Source organism: Oncorhynchus masou, chromosome 22 (assembly GCF_036934945.1).
Source record: "Oncorhynchus masou masou isolate Uvic2021 chromosome 22, UVic_Omas_1.1, whole genome shotgun sequence".
In the NCBI taxonomy this organism is placed as follows: Eukaryota; Metazoa; Chordata; class Actinopteri; order Salmoniformes; family Salmonidae; genus Oncorhynchus; species Oncorhynchus masou.
The window spans coordinates 14,695,030-14,711,508 of NC_088233.1; the positions used below are offsets into that span (position 1 = coordinate 14,695,030).

Genomic DNA, 16,479 nt, shown 5'->3' on the forward strand with positions numbered 1-16,479 from the left:
CGGTTTTGGGCAGAAATGCCTTCTGAAACGTGAACTTTCATGTGCCTTAATAACAAACTTGTATTCCTTCCGTAAATACAAATACCATTGTTAAATTACGAGCCTAGTTGGTTTAGCAATGGACAAAAATATCATTGTTAAATTACGAGCCTAGTTGGTTTAGCAATGGACAAAGACAGGAACCTTCCCCACTAGCTATGATTGGCTGAGATAATTGATGGGCTGGACATGCCGGGAGATGAGTTTGTATTGGTCTGTCATGTAGAATGCTTCAGTCTATAACATGAGCTGTGTTGATAGTCCTTTCCACCGTGTACTTATTTAACAATAGAACGTTAGCCAATCGAGAACTACAAAAGTTTTGCTACTTTTCGCAACAACATCAATGCCCTAAATTTAGTAGGCGATCTCGACAGATCAGTTGCAAAAAGTGATGGGCTACTTTCTGCACATGCCACGGTCAACGTGAACCAGAGTGACTTGACACAACGCTGGCCAAACAAGTTAAATGGTTCCAGTCTGCGGTGAAGCATTCATCCATGTATACGGGTAAGAGTCTTTCTACATTTTCAAATATTAAAAGTTTATAATTTTGTCAGAAAGTCATTTTCCTTGCAAGTTAAAGCACATGTTAGCTAGCTGGCTCGCTAACTAACGTTACGTGTGCGAGCTGTGTAGAAATGTTATTGAATCAGAAAACCATTTGCATTGCTAGTTATAGCCTAATGTTAGCTAGCTAACATTGAACCTAGTTGGTTAGCTTTAGCTACCTGCAGAGTCATACTACAGCTATGACAATGTTTGTATTGGTAGTAGTATGAGTTGGGATTATGCCGGTTCATTGTTTAGCTAGCAAGCTACATGTCTACAACACTAAGCCAGATGATTACATGACCCATCAAATTAGCCAGGTGTGTCTGGGGGTGATTACAGCCATCTTTTGTATTTCATGAACATGTGTACATGTCTAGACAATAGTGACCCATCCACCTAGCTGGATGTGACTAGGGGTGGTTACAGCCATCTATTGTATTTCATGAACATGTGTACATGTCTAGACAATAGTGACCCATCCACCTAGCTGGATGTGGCTGGGGGTGGTTACAGCCATCTATTGTATTTCATGAACATGTGTACATGTCTAGACAATAGTGACCCATCCACCTAGCTAGATGTGGCTGGGGGTGGTTACAGCCATCTATTGTATTTCATGAACATGTGTACATGTCTAGACAATAGTGACCCATCCACCTAGCTGGATGTGGCTGGGGGTGGTTACAGCCATCTATTGTATTTCATGAACATGTGTACATGTCTAGACAATAGTGACCCATCCACCTAGCTAGATGTGGCTGGGGGTGGTTACAGCCATCTATTGTATTTCATGAACATGTGTACATGTCTAGACAATAGTGACCCATCCACCTAGCTGGATGTGACTGGGGGTGGTTACAGCCATCTATTGTATTTCATGAACATGTGTACATGTCTAGACAATAGTGACCCATCCACCTAGCTGGATGTGGCTGGTTACAGCCATCTATTGTATTTCATGAACATGTGTACATGTCTAGACAATAGTGACCCATCCACCTAGCTAGATGTGGCTGGGGGTGGTTACAGCCATCTATTGTATTTCATGAACATGTGTACATGTCTAGACAATAGTGACCCATCCACCTAGCTGGATGTGACTGGGGGTGGTTACAGCCATCTATTGTATTTCATGAACATGTGTACATGTGTAGACAATAGTAACCCATCCACCTAGCTAGATGTGGCTGGGGGTGGTTACAGCCATCTATTGTATTTCATGAACATGTGTACATGTCTAGACAATAGTGACCCATCCACCTAGCTGGATGTGACTGGGGGTGGTTACAGCCATCTATTGTATTTCATGAACATGTGTACATGTCTAGACAATAGTGACCCATCCACCTAGCTAGATGTGGCTGGGGGTGGTTACAGCCATCTATTGTATTTCATGAACATGTGTACATGTCCAGACAATAGTGACCCATCCACTTAGCTAGATGTGGCTGGGGGTGGTTACAGCCATCTATTGTATTTCATGAACATGTGTACATGTCCAGACAATAGTGACCCATCCACTTAGCTAGATGTGGCTGGGGGTGGTTACAGCCATCTATTGTATTTCATGAACATGTGTACATGTCCAGACAATAGTGACCCATCCACTTAGCTAGATGTGGCTGGGGGTGGTTACAGCCATCTATTGTATTTCATGAACATGTGTACATGTCCAGACAATAGTGACCCATCCACTTAGCTAGATGTGGCTGGGGGTGGTTACAGCCATCTATTGTATTTCATGAACATGTGTACATGTCCAGACAATAGTGACCCATCCACTTAGCTAGATGTGGCTGGGGGTGGTTACAGCCATCTATTGTATTTCATGAACATGTATACATGTCCAGACAATAGTGACCCATCCACTTAGCTAGATGTGGCTGGGGGTGGTTATAGCATTTCCTTCATATGACCCATCAATTTAGACAAGTGTGTCTGATAAGCATTATCTAATAATGATAAAATATTTATACAATTTGTTTATCTGGACACTTTCTGTTTTTGATATTGGTACTATGCAAGTAACCACTTCACTGTACTGTTTACACCTTCTGTATCCTGTGCATGTGACAAATAAACTTATATATTATTTGATATAGTGTGTGTTTACCAGAGATGGTAATGTAAAGAACAACATGACCTGCACCAAAGTCAGATTAGGATATAGGCCAAGGACTAGATAGTGTATTTTCACCTGGAGTTTTTTCCTTATTGTAGGCTACTACTTTCACCACTTTTAGTCTTGAAATCTTTGGTTGTATACTGAACTACTGACTCTGTTTAGTACATAACCTCACATGTGTGAATCCTTAAAGAGATGGGTGGGTTTTTATTTTATTTTTTAAAATTCACCTTTATTTAACCAGGTAGGCTAGTTGAGAACAAGTTCTCATTTGCAACTAGCAATGCAAATACATTTCTGATGCAATAACATTTCTACACAGCTCGAACACGTAACGTTAGTTAGCGAGCCAGCTAGCTAACATGTGCTTTAACTTGCAATGAAAATGGGGTTAAGGCTTAAGAGGGTGTGAATGATTCTGAATGGGTGTAGACGAAGAAGAGCTCTCCAGTGAGGTTACAAGTTTATTACTTTCCCATTGTTCCTCAACTATTTTCTAGTCTCTACTTTTATCCAATATAAAAAAAAAAAATCATTTTTCTACTTAAGTCCAAATCTAGGCACCGGTCACATTTCATAGAGGCTAGAACACAGCATGCTACATGATATCAATAACATACTAGTGGTTGCATCTTATTTTACTGGAAAACAATACTAAATGGATACTTCCCAAAAGTGTCAAATGAACGGCTCAGGTTAACATCACTGACCTCGGAGTATTGACGTTGGTGATGAAGAGGACATCAGTGCTGGACAATGACCCTGCAGGCAAGAAAAGGACAACATGAATAGCCATTATGGCTATTCAAACTCAAAAGGTAGGGTAAACTTTACAAGTAGTGAAAAACACTGATTCATCCTACCTTCTCTGAGAGAATCTCCACAGCTCCAGTTGGAGGCGGGGTTTCCCGTTCTTTCGTGGGCTGGTATTGGCTCATCTCCACATGCTACTGTCCTACCCCTTCCTGCCGCCGCCCCCTTTACAGGAGCCAATGTTTGAGAGAGGGAAGGTCCCACCTCGGAACTTCAACAGGTGCCTGTTAATCTCTGATGAGGACGGAAACACATGGACATTTAGGACTATTAAACTATTCTCTCTATCCACCTATACAACTACCTTCCTCCCAACCAGGCAAACAAGCAGTCTACCTATCATCCATCAATCCAAAATACATAAGACAAGCACATATTCAACCCAGATGAACACTATAGGGCCAAACCGATCCAAGCAAGCCGAGCTGTACTGAGCTGGCCTGGTAACGCATCCACCATAGTTGCTGGACCCGTGCTGGAAAGGACAATGTGAAAAGAAACTAGCTGAGCCATTACAGGTCGGGTCGGCCCTATAGTTTAATTCAGGCAATAGTGTAGTGTGTACCCACCGTGCCGTGGCAAAGGGCATCCCTGCAGGACGGCTTTGTTGACCAGGATACTGAGAGCAGCCTTGACCACCGCTCGCTGGCCTGAGCTCAGGTGGTGTTTGCTAGGTGATGCCCAGTGTCAGGAGACGATGGCCTACTCCACGTGAAGGACCTCCACTATGTTCCAGAGCCGGGACACGATGGCCTACTCCACGTGAAGGACCTCCACTATGTTCCAGAGCCGGGACACAATGGCCTACTCCACGTGAAGGACCTCCACTATGTTCCAGAGCCGGGAGACGATGGCCTACTCCACGTGAAGGACCTCCACTATGTTCTAGAGCCGGGACACGATGGCCTACTCCACGTGAAGGACCTCCACTATGTTCCAGAGCCAGGAGACGATGGCCTACTCCACGTGAAGGACCTCCACTATGTTCCAGAGCCGGGACACGATGGCCTACTCCACGTGAAGGACCTCCACTATGTTCCAGAGCCGGGAGACGATGGCCTACTCCACGTGAAGGACCTCCACTATGTTCCAGAGCCGGGAGACGATGGCCTACTCCACGTGAAGGACCTCCACTATGTTCCAGAGCCGGGAGACGATGGCCTACTCCACGTGAAGGACCTCCACTATGTTCCAGAGCCGGGAGACGATGGCCTATGGCCTACTCCACGTGAAGGACCTCCACTATGTTCCAGAGCCGGGAGACGATGGCCTACTCCACGTGAAGGACCTCCACTCTGTTCCAGAGCCGGGAGACGATGGCCTACTCCACGTGAAGGACCTCCACTATGTTCCAGAGCCGGGACACAATGGCCTACTCCACGTGAAGGACCTCCACTATGTTCCAGAGCCAGGAGACGATGGCCTACTCCACGTGAAGGACCTCCACTATGTTCCAGAGCCGGGACACGATGGCCTACTCCACGTGAAGGACCTCCACTATGTTCCAGAGCCGGGAGACGATGGCCTACTCCACGTGAAGGACCTCCACTATGTTCCAGAGCCGGGAGACGATGGCCTACTCCACGTGAAGGACCTCCACTATGTTCCAGAGCCGGGAGACGATGGCCTACTCCACGTGAAGGACCTCCACTATGTTCCAGAGCCGGGAGACGATGGCCTACTCCACGTGAAGGACCTCCACTCTGTTCCAGAGCCGGGAGACGATGGCCTACTCCACGTGAAGGACCTCCACTATGTTCCAGATCCGGGAGACGATGGCCTACTCCACGTGAAGGACCTCCACTATGTTCCAGAGCCGGAGGACCTACCCACGTGAAGGACCTCCACTCTGTTCCAGAGCCGGGAGACGATGGCCTACTCCACGTGAAGGACCACCACTATGTTCCAGAGCCGGGAGACGATGGCCTACTCCACGTGAAGGACCTCCACTATGTTCCAGAGCCGGGAGACGATGGCCTACTCCACGTGAAGGACCTCCACTCTGTTCCAGAGCCGGGAGACGATGGCCTACTCCACGTGAAGGACCTCCACTATGTTCCAGAGCCGGGAGACGATGGCCTACTCCACGTGAAGGACCTCCACTCTGTTCCAGAGCCGGGAGACGATGGCCTACTCCACGTGAAGGACCTCCACTGTTCCAGAGCCGGGAGACGATGGCCTACTCCACGTGAAGGACCACCACTATGTTCCAGAGCCGGGAGATGATGGCCTACTCCACGTGAAGGACCACCACTATGTTCCAGAGCCAGGAGACGATGGCCTACTCCACGTGAAGGACCTCCACTATGTTCCAGAGCCGGGAGACGATGGCCTACTCCACGTGAAGGACCACCACTATGTTCCAGAGCCAGGAGACGATGGCCTACTCCACGTGAAGGACCTCCACTCTGTTCCAGAGCCGGGAGACGATGACCTACTCCACGTGAAGGACCTACACTATGTTCCAGAGCCGGGAGACGATGGCCTACTCCACGTGAAGGACCTCCACTATGTTCCAGAGCCGGGAGACGATGGCCTACTCCACGTGAAGGACCACCACTATGTTCCAGAGCCGGGCCAGCCACCTGGACTAACACAGATACAGAAATAACAGAATGAAGTCGCCCACAATCACGGATCTTAGTTTTGTCAGTTTGTGTTTTCTGGTCCGGATGATGATCCTAGATCTGTTCCTAAGGGAGCAGTGTCTTCCTGTGACTGACCTTATGGAGCAGCATAATCCAAGATTACTGAACAGAATGAGGCAAGTATAACTCTAGTTTTATAACAACATTTAGAAATAATATTTACCACAGTTGATGAAGGTGTCCAACAGATGTTCTTTAGTCAGACCCCTGTCCACCTCCACCCAGATGTCACAGGCCAAAGGCACAGACTCCTGCTTCGTCTTGATGCAGAGGGAAGTCTGATTGGCTAGGTACTCTTGACAGGTCCCCTTATGGCCCATAACACAAAGTTACACACTAAGCGTCCTTTATATCGTGTCCTTTATTAGCAAGCAGTTTCAGACACACTCATGGAGAAAGGCAGATAATTAGGACACAGCCACATTCTCATTCCCCAAAATATGTGGCCAGTATACATGTGGCCAGTAGAGGGCACAAAAATACTAAACCCAAAATGCAAGTGACCTGTTTTGTGAATCCATGTAATCATATTCTACTTCTCCTCTTTCCTTGTGTGTGTGTGTGTGTGTGTGTGTGTGTGTGTGTGTGTGTGTGTGTGTGTGTGTGTGTGTGTGTGTGTGTGTGTGTGTGTGTGTGTGTGTGTGTGTGTGTGTGTGTGTGTGTGTGCGCGCGCCTGTGTGTATGTGCGTGTGTACCAGGAAGATGTAGTTCTGAAGAGGCATGAGGGATGCAGCTGAAGAGGCATGAGGGATTCCAGGGCCAGCTCATCAAGGCACAACTCTAACAGGCCTGTCAAGAAACACAAAAACAGACAGGAAATGAGCAAATCACAACACACACTCATATGCAGACACATAGACATATGAAGACAAACAGACAGACACACACTACTGTTCAATTCAGACACACAGACATTTGCTCCCGAGTGGCGCAGCGGTCTAATTCAATGAAGACACACACACACACACACACAGACATATGAACACACACAGTGTTTGACAGTGCTTTAAATTTCTGCTACGCTGTCTCAGTGTCAGAAACTAGAGGAATCTTTCCTGTGCTGTCAAAACACAGTGTTCTAAGCAGACAGGAAATGAGCCAGCCAGTATTACACAGAAGAAAGAGAAACAGCTAGCTAAAGCTTCCCAGGCAACACTACAACACTCTGGCAGTGGGTGGATAGGGGATCAATAAAGACCCGAATCAGGTACACACGCGCACACATTCATACACACACACACACACACATTAACAACAGCACCACACTGTATAAAAAACACACAATACATGCTATACTCAAGCACACACACATGTGCATACCGACAATAAATACAGCACAAAAACTTAAACCTCCACATACTGTGTCTAGACAACTTTACTTCAACATTACACATTTACACAGTTGATACTTTAAAGGTTCTGTAAGCACACACAGAGTGCACCCACCCACACACCCACTCACTTACAGGCAACAACGAAGACAAACCCAAAACCCATCGGGGGTGCTGATCTTCACTGACACAGAAACCAGACACATTTCTCTAAATATGCCAAACTCTCTCCCTCCCTCCTTCCATATCTCATCCATAATGCATCCCCATTTCCACTGTTCTCGTTCTCTTTCATCCCATCCTTCACTACGGATTCCCTCCCTTACTCTCTTGTCCTTGTGTTTTGATAAAGCGGTTGCTCCGGCAGAATTCCCACAGATGGTTTCCCCTTGACGTGTTAAACTGAGGACAGACCCCTCCTCTCCATTGTCTGAGCTCAGAGAGACTGGATGATCTTTCCCATGGCTAGACTAGATTTCACTCCGTCGGTTCAGACTCTATGTAACGAGCCAATCATTCACTAGTCTCTTGTGACAGCTGTCATAGCGTTGACTATCATTAAATGTGAATACTGTATATTCCCAAATCAATTCTCTAGGTGTCATTTAATAACACGAGTAAACCCATCATTCCACTTTAATTAACGAGGAAGTCGGGGCACCACGGGAAAATGTTTAAAGAGTATTTATTTCCCGAATTAACTCTTCCGATATTTTCACATCTTATCGTTTACAGTCACTTATTAATGTATTATTACCTCACCAGTCTCATTACTGAACGTTGCACACCCTTGGATATCTGCACGAACCCTAACATAAATCAGGAATCAGCCATATACAAATTGGCTTAATTATTTTATTTACTAACTAATCAATCACAGAATTACATAAAAACACACACAATTGGTCATACTTTGGTTACTGACATGATAGAAAAGTCCCTAGTGGGCTAAGCCGATATGACGGCTTGGTAGACAAAGGAAAGGGGTGGGACAGCTCAAGAGTGGGAAACTCAGTGCTGATAACTACACTCATAGAAATTGCCTTGAACATGAACAACCCCTCATTCGAAAATAAATGGCAATTTAAATATTTACGAGCGTAGGTCTTGCTGTCCCACTCTGCAATCGCCGGTCCGTCTGCTGGATATTAGTTCATCAGAGAGTCTCTGGTTGTTTAACTCTGGTCGCTGTGTCCTTTGTAGCTATGTTATAATGTATACATCAACGTACCCTGTAGTTTGGATAAAGAGCGTCTGCTAAATGACTTAAATGTAATGTAAATGTAGTTCTTAGAGTTGTTCTCTTAGAGTAGATGCTCCCGCCGTGGTCGGTATTCTCATCCTAGACTTACGTATATTTTCAGCTGCGGACTGATAAAGGTCACGGTCTAGGATTTACTTCTTCAGTAGTGATCGATAGTTTCAGAATTTAGCCATTTCAACGTGGGGACTTTGTCCCTGCGTTATCTTGACTCGTTTGTAGATTTCTTAAACATTCGTGGCGTCTGGCTGACCAGGGGTCTCTTTTCTTCTCTGTTGAAAGTTTCAGAGTTCCAGCCATTTCAACGTGGGAACCCCCGTGCCTGCGTTTTTAACTAATGTAAATGTTGTCAGGAGTCCTTTATAAGCACTCGCCTTGGAGGGCAGTCCATCCCTTTTGTCCCAATGTGCTCGTGTGGCCGTGGTTACTGACTGGGAAAAACTTTACATGAAAGACAATTCTCCTTTTGGAGGCTAAAATACATTTCATCTTTATATTTGTGAGAAGTAGTTTCACAACATGTAGATGCAAATCTGAGAATTACATTGTGAAAGCTCTTAAAGTTACAATGTTTCCGTTATAACGTCACACAGTAAATGTTGGACGTGATTATTGTTTAAATACCCACGGACCATTCCAACTGGTTGGAATACAGAAATATTGTTACATTAGAAAACCTTTTGAGGTTATCGTACTGCAAAGTCTTTCTCTGTGGTAACAAAGGGATTTTCAACTTTCCTTTTGGCAGTGGGGAAAGGAGTTTTGGTATTTACGACCGTCATAAAACAGCCGACTTCCCACTCTACAGGAGGGAGCACGCTGTAGAGCAGACCCACTGTAACCTGATCATTCAGATCTTCACAGGAGAGTCATGACACAGCATTAACATTGAAACATTAAAATTGGAATAGTTGATTTGCTTCTGGGTGCCGAGATTAGTCATTCATAGACAGGACCCAGATTATATTAGTAATTCTTAAACAGGACACATTGGGGAGTTTGTCCAAACAATGTGACCGGGAAATTGCCTCCTTGGAGAAATATATTAAATATATTATATACTAATCGACTCAATTATAGAGAGGTAAAGGTGTAACGGTCTTCTTCTTCCTCTGACGAGGAGGAGTAGGAAGGATCGGAGGACCAAAACGCAGCGTGGTACTTGTTCATCTTATTTATTTTAACTGAACAACATCAAACAAAGAAAGAAAAAAGCACAACCGAAACAGCTCCGCCAGGTGCAAAACACACTTAACAGAAAGTATAATCACCCACAACTCAAGGGTGAAAACAGGCTGCCTAAGTATGGTTCTCAATCAGGGACAACGATTGACAGCTGCCTCTGATTGAGAACCATACCAGGCCAAACACAGAAATACCAAATCATAGAAAAGAGAACATAGACTGCCCACCCAACTCATGCCCTGACCATACTAAAACAAAGACATCACAAAGGAACTAAGGTCAGAACGTGACAAAAGGGCTCTATTCAATCTTGACAGATTCCGCAATAGAAACTTAATGGTAATTTCCGACTGAGTCGACATATTCAGTGTTTATTGTGAATGCAGTCTCCACTAAAGCGGGAACATTGCCTTTAAATTTCACGTTGTAAAGCTGAACTTCCGCGATGTGGATTGAATAGAGCCCGTGTGTGTGTTTATTTTGGGCAGCCTCTCAGTGTGAGTGTGGTGTGTTGTGATTGGGCCAAGATCAATTAGGCTCGTGGCCCAGCCCTCTCCAGCTTGGCCCAGTCACACCTTTGGACAGGACCCAGGGACGAGTGTCATCCAACAGAGCTGCTCTGTGTAAGGATGTGTATGATACAGAAATAGAAAGAGAGTGATAGAGAGAGATTGTGTGTGTGTGTGTGTGTGTGTGTGTGTGTGTGTGTGTGTGTGTGTGTGTGTGTGTGTGTGTGTGTGTGTGTGTGTGTGTGTGTGTGTGTGTGTGTGCGTCTATGACCTTTGCTACACCATCTGCAATGCCAGGTGCCTGGAAGAGCCCCGCTATCAATAATCAGCTATCAAGGAGTCAATTATTTCCAAAACGATTCATCCAACAGTCACTGCAATTCAGCTTTTACCTGTGAATGTGAATACAACTAAATTAAACTTTATTGACAGTCATTCATAAGACAAAAAATGTATTCTTAATTAACAAAAAAAAGTTTGTTTTATTTTACAGCCTGCTATTCATCTACTATTTACTCCTAAATGTCCAATTAAATAGTGAGTAACGTTGAGAGATAACAGAGGGCCGGTGATTCATTCAGTGAATCAAATGAAAACAATTTTTCTTAAGACCCATACTTCCCATAGTGATTCCCCTGGAATCAACTTACACTGTAAGAGCGATTTATCAGAGAGAATAAGAAAGATTCACATTTATATAAGCGATTCGGTTCAGCAGGGAGTCGCTGGGTGCTTGGTATTCCGTTGGGTGCCATCCAATCCATCATGCTGACAAGGGGAAATTCAAACTTGAATCAGGAGGCGGTCAGGAGGCGGTCAGGGACAGCAGCTGTTTGGACCGTGTTGCGTTACAGCTCAAAATAGACCGCAACACCTCGGTAAACTTGGCTCTGGTTGGAGGATACGTCTAAAATAACAGACAAGGCTCAGCTCACTGCCTGAGATAGGGACCAACATGCATTCTCTCTGTTTTTGGGATATCCTTTAGAGATAGCGGGCTAGTCGGGATATTCTTTAGGGATAGCGGGCTAGTCGGGATATTCTTTAGGGATAGCCGGCTAGTCGGGATATTCTTTAGGGATAGCGGGCTTGTCATGATATCCTTTAGGGATAGCGGGCTAGTCGGGATATCTTTTAGAGATAGCGATCTAGTCGGGATATCCTTTAGGGATAGCGGGCTAGTCGGGATATCCTTTAGAGATAGCGAGCTCGTCGGGATATCCTTTATAGATAGCGGGCTAGTTGGGATATTCTTTAGAGATAGCGGGCTAATTGGTATATCCTTTAGAGAGGGTAGCCTAATGGTTAGTGCATCGGACTAGTAACCAAAAGGTTGCAAGTTCAAATCCCCAAGCTGATAAGGTACAAATCAGTCATTCTGCCCCTGAACAGGCAGTTAACCCACTGTTTCTAGGCTGTCATTGAAAATAAGAATTTGTTCTTAATAAGCTGATTTGACTGGAAGCCACAACCCTGCTAGCATGCTCTCTGACTTAATAGGTAAGGAGCTGTAATGATTGTCATTCAATTGATTCACTTCTTATCCTATTATAAATACCAATATGACTTTAACACTTTGACATGGCCTCAGCTATTGATGTTGATTTTTACCACAGTGTAGCTTAGCACGCTATCTCTAAAGGATATCCCAACTAGCCCTCTATCTCTAAAGCTCAACTAGCCCGCTATCTCTAAAGGATATCCCGACTAGCCCACTATCTCTAAAGGATATCCCGACTAGCCCGCTATCTCTAAAGAATATCCTGACGAGCCCACTATTTATTTTTTAGTTAAACCATACAGGGAGAAGTTCCTGGTGGTGTGTTTGTGAGTCTATATGTATAGTACTGTACGTTATTCAGTATACCTCCATATGTCTGAGACAACAGTACATGATCAGTGTCCCAGTACCTTGAAGCACCTGGCAGCAGTGATGTGTGCATTGGTCCAGCCCTCACAGTTATCCTGGTTGAGCAAGGTGCTAGACCGGACCGGGATCGTGGCAGGACCAGGACTATGGTTGCAGTCAGGGTCATGGTGTGGGTACAGTCAGGGTTAGGGTCATGGTGTGGGTACAGTCAGGGGCAGGGTGGCAGAGGAGGAGCCGCAGAGTGTCTACATGTCCCAAGCTGAATGCCTCGTGGAGAGCCTTGCAGCTGTCCTGTGGATCATACACACATATTAGCATTGGGACACGCACACACACACACGCGCATGCACACAAAGAAATTATCCACCTACACACACTCAAACCTGTTCACACAAAATTGGCAATGCTTTCTGTGCAATATTAGTCAATATAATTTCTACAAATGTGATATGAAAAAAATATCCCAGTGGAGTTGTGTATGTAGGTAGTTGCCCAGGGACAACAATGTGGTAGCTATTCACAGAGGGGAGTCACCAATTATAACGGAACTAACTATAAAACTAAACAAAACACATTCATAAATCATTGTCAAGAACAACTAGTCATATGCCATATAGTTGCTATAGAGACACAGGAAACCTATATGTGAAATGCGTTGAACCATGATCACAGACTTTATATTTAAAAAAAGGCTCTGTTGGTTTCTGGTCCTATGCTATGTTGTAAAGGTCCTTGTGTTGTGATACAAATGTAATAGTGAATTCCCTTGGAGGGAAACAGTGTTTTGAAGGGTATTTATTCTAGTGACAGGACGCCACGACTCGTCTATCAGACTTGAAAACCCAGTAGCTTTCTGTGATCTTGATTGTTTGTTCAAAAACAGCCCTGAGTGTGACAATAACAGACAGTTGAGTAAATGAGAGGACAAAAGAGTGAGTCATTCGACAGACAATAACAGACAGTCTGAAAACAGGGGAACTGAGGGGGGGGGGGGGGGGCTGCAGAGGACAACAGGGCACAGCTGAGAACATCTGGGGCCAGTTGGGGACATTATGAGACAAAATAGGCCAGTTGGTGACTTACGGTGGTGGCTCTTGAGCGGTCGGCCCCGGCGTTGACCAAGGCACTGGTACAGTCCAGCCAGTCGGCTCTGCTGGCCATGAACAGAGGGGTCTTCCCCCAATGGCCCTTTGGTCCACATCAGCCCCAACGAACACCAGGGCCTCCACACACCTGGACATGGGACACACACAGGAGAAGAGGTTGGGTTATACACATAGATGTAGTGAAACTCTGCGACTATTAAAGGTTTTGGGAACATCTCTGTGCTGTCAAACTGTCAACCTCTCTCTGTATTGTGAGAGCAGATATACAGTACTGCTCTGAGGATGTGTAGTTGAGGCAGGCCAATGAAGGTCTTTGTGTGTGTTTTTGGTTTTACTATGCTTGTGGGGACCAGAAGTAAAACAAGTAAAATATGGACAAGTGAGGACATCTAGCCGGTCCCCACAAGGAAAAAGGCTATTTTAGGCTCAGGGGTTAGGTTTAGGATTAGGGTTACAACTAGGCTTTGAGGTTTAGGGGTTAGGGCAGGGGTGGGCAAAAATTTTGGCTCGAGGGCCACATCGAGATTTTGAAATTCAACGGAGGGACGCATTTTTTGGGGGACCAATTGTTTGTTAAAATCAATTTGCGGGGGCCTCCTGAGTAGCGCAATTGGCCCAGCGTTGTCCGGGTTCCTTGTCCCATTGTGCTCTAGCAACTCCTGTGGTGGGCTGGGCACATGCCCACTGACACGGTCGCCAGGTGTATGGCGTTTCCTCTGACACATTGGTGTGGCTGGCTTTTGGGTTAAGCGGGCATTGTGTCAAGAAGCAGTGTGGCTTGGCTGGGTTGTGTTTCGGAGGATGCATGGCTCTAGACCTTCGCCTCGCTGAGTCTGTACGGGAGTTGCAGCGATGGGACAAGACTACCAATTGGATACTACAAAATTGGAGAGAAAAAAAAAAAAAAAAAAAAAAAAAAAAGGTAATTTAGGTAACCTCACAGGCCAGCTAGAAGGCCAACGGATATGGCCCGTTGGCTGTACTCCCCCCCCCGGGTTAGGTTTAGGGGTTAGGTTTAGGTTTAGGGCTAGGGGTTAGATTTAGGAGTTAGATTTAGGAGTTAGGTTTAGGCCTGGGGTTAGATTTAGGAGTTAGGGTTAGGTTTAGGGCTAGGGGTTAGGTTTAGGAGTTAGATTTAGATTTAGGAGTTAGGTTTAGGAGTTAGGGTTAGGTTTTGGGGATTGGGGTTAAGGTTAGGCAGCAGTGTAGCCTAGTGGTTAGAGCATTGGACTAGTAACCAGAAGGTTGCAAGATCAAATCCCCAAGGTACAAATCTGTCGTTCTGCCCCTGAACAAGGCAGTTAACCTACTGTTCCTAGGCCGTCATTGAAAATAAGAATTTGTTCTTAACTGATTGTCCTAGTAAAATAAAAAGGGTTAGGGAAAATATGATTTTGACTAGGAATCAATTGTTTGGTCCCCAGAAGGATAGAAAAACAAATAATATTGGGGGAAAGCCGATCGGCACGCTGACTGTCACATCACAAACAGAATACATGACTATACATTACTGTAGCTCTGGTAATATACTGAATTCCCTGCCCAGGGACAGGATTAAGGCCTACTTCAGCTGCCTTTCTTCAATTTCCACACTCAACAAAGCATGCTATTGGCCCTGGGCTGGTAATGTGTGCCCAGCGCAGCACTGCTGACATAAAGGAAAAGGCATCCAGGTTTCTTGGGTGTCCACACAGCGGTGTGAGACCATGGGCGGCACCATTGAGGACATCTCCATGTTGATGTATTCAATTTTCTTTTTTTACTGGTAAACAAACTCAAATGGTGCATCGTGCCTGTAGTGTGTTTGTTTGAACAGGTACCTAGGTACTGCCACCTGTAGTGTGTTTGTTTGAACAAGTACCTAGGTACTGCCACCTGTAGTGTGTTTGTTTGAACAGGTACCTAGGTACTGCCACATGTAGTGTGTTTGTTTGAACAGGTACCTAGGTACTGCCACCTGCAGTGTGTTTGTTTGAACAGGTACCTAGGTACTGCCACCTGTAGTGTGTTTGTTTGAACAGGTACCTAGGTACTGCCACCTGTAGTGTGTTTGTTTCAACAGGTACCTAGGTACTGCCACCTGTAGTGTGTTTGTTTGAACAGGTACCTAGGTACTGCCACCTGCAGTGTGTTTGTTTGAACAGGTACCTAGGTACTGCCACCTGCAGTGTGTTTGTTTGAACAGGTACCTAGGTACTGCCACCTGTAGTGTGTTTGTTTGAACAGGTACCTAGGTACTGCCACCTGCAGTGTGTTTGTTTGAACAGGTACCTAGGTACTGCCACCTGCAGTGTGTTTGTTTGAACAGGTACCTAGGTACTGCCACCTGCAGTGTGTTTGTTTGAACAGGTACCTAGGTACTGCCACCTGTAGTGTGTTTGTTTGAACAGGTACCTAGGTACTGCCACCTGCAGTGTGTTTGTTTGAACAGGTACCTAGGTACTGCCACCTGCAGTGTGTTTGTTTTATCATGTACAGTAACACTATGATATGTAACACTTTAGTGACATATTTGACAGCTGTATGTGTTACAATATCTGAGAAACACTTTCTGTCAGTTTATTGCAGGGACAAATACTGAGCCAACAGTTACTGACAGTGGCTCTATCTGGAGCCAGACAGTAGCCCTTTCCTGTAGTCAATGACCATTACCTGTTTGGTGTAATGGGTGGAATGTTATTCATATATTTCGTAATCAAAAACAATGAAAATCGGTTGTTTCTATGTCAAATGGGTTTGTTACATTTCAATTGTCTGTGATAAAATGTTATATTGGTATGTAAACTCAAAATTTCAAATATTTCTGCCTCCCAGGTGGCGCAGTGGTCTAGGGCACTGCATCACAGCGCTAGCTGTGCCACCAGAGACCCTGGGTTCGCGCCCAGGCTCTGTTACAGCCGGCCGCGACTGGGAGGTCTGTGGGGCGACGCACAATTGCGTCGTCTGGGTTAGGGAGGGGTTGGCCAGTAGGGATATCCTTGTCTCATCGTGCACCAGCGACTCCTGTGGGGGACATGTCTGTATCTGACATGTCTTC

General features: G+C 45.4%; 1 pseudogene; it reads right to left on the minus strand.

Annotated features, from left to right (window-relative positions):
- The window catches only part of LOC135508776 (cortactin-binding protein 2-like), a 124,081-nt pseudogene that overhangs the window by 2,851 nt on the left and 104,751 nt on the right, over positions 1 to 16,479 (minus strand).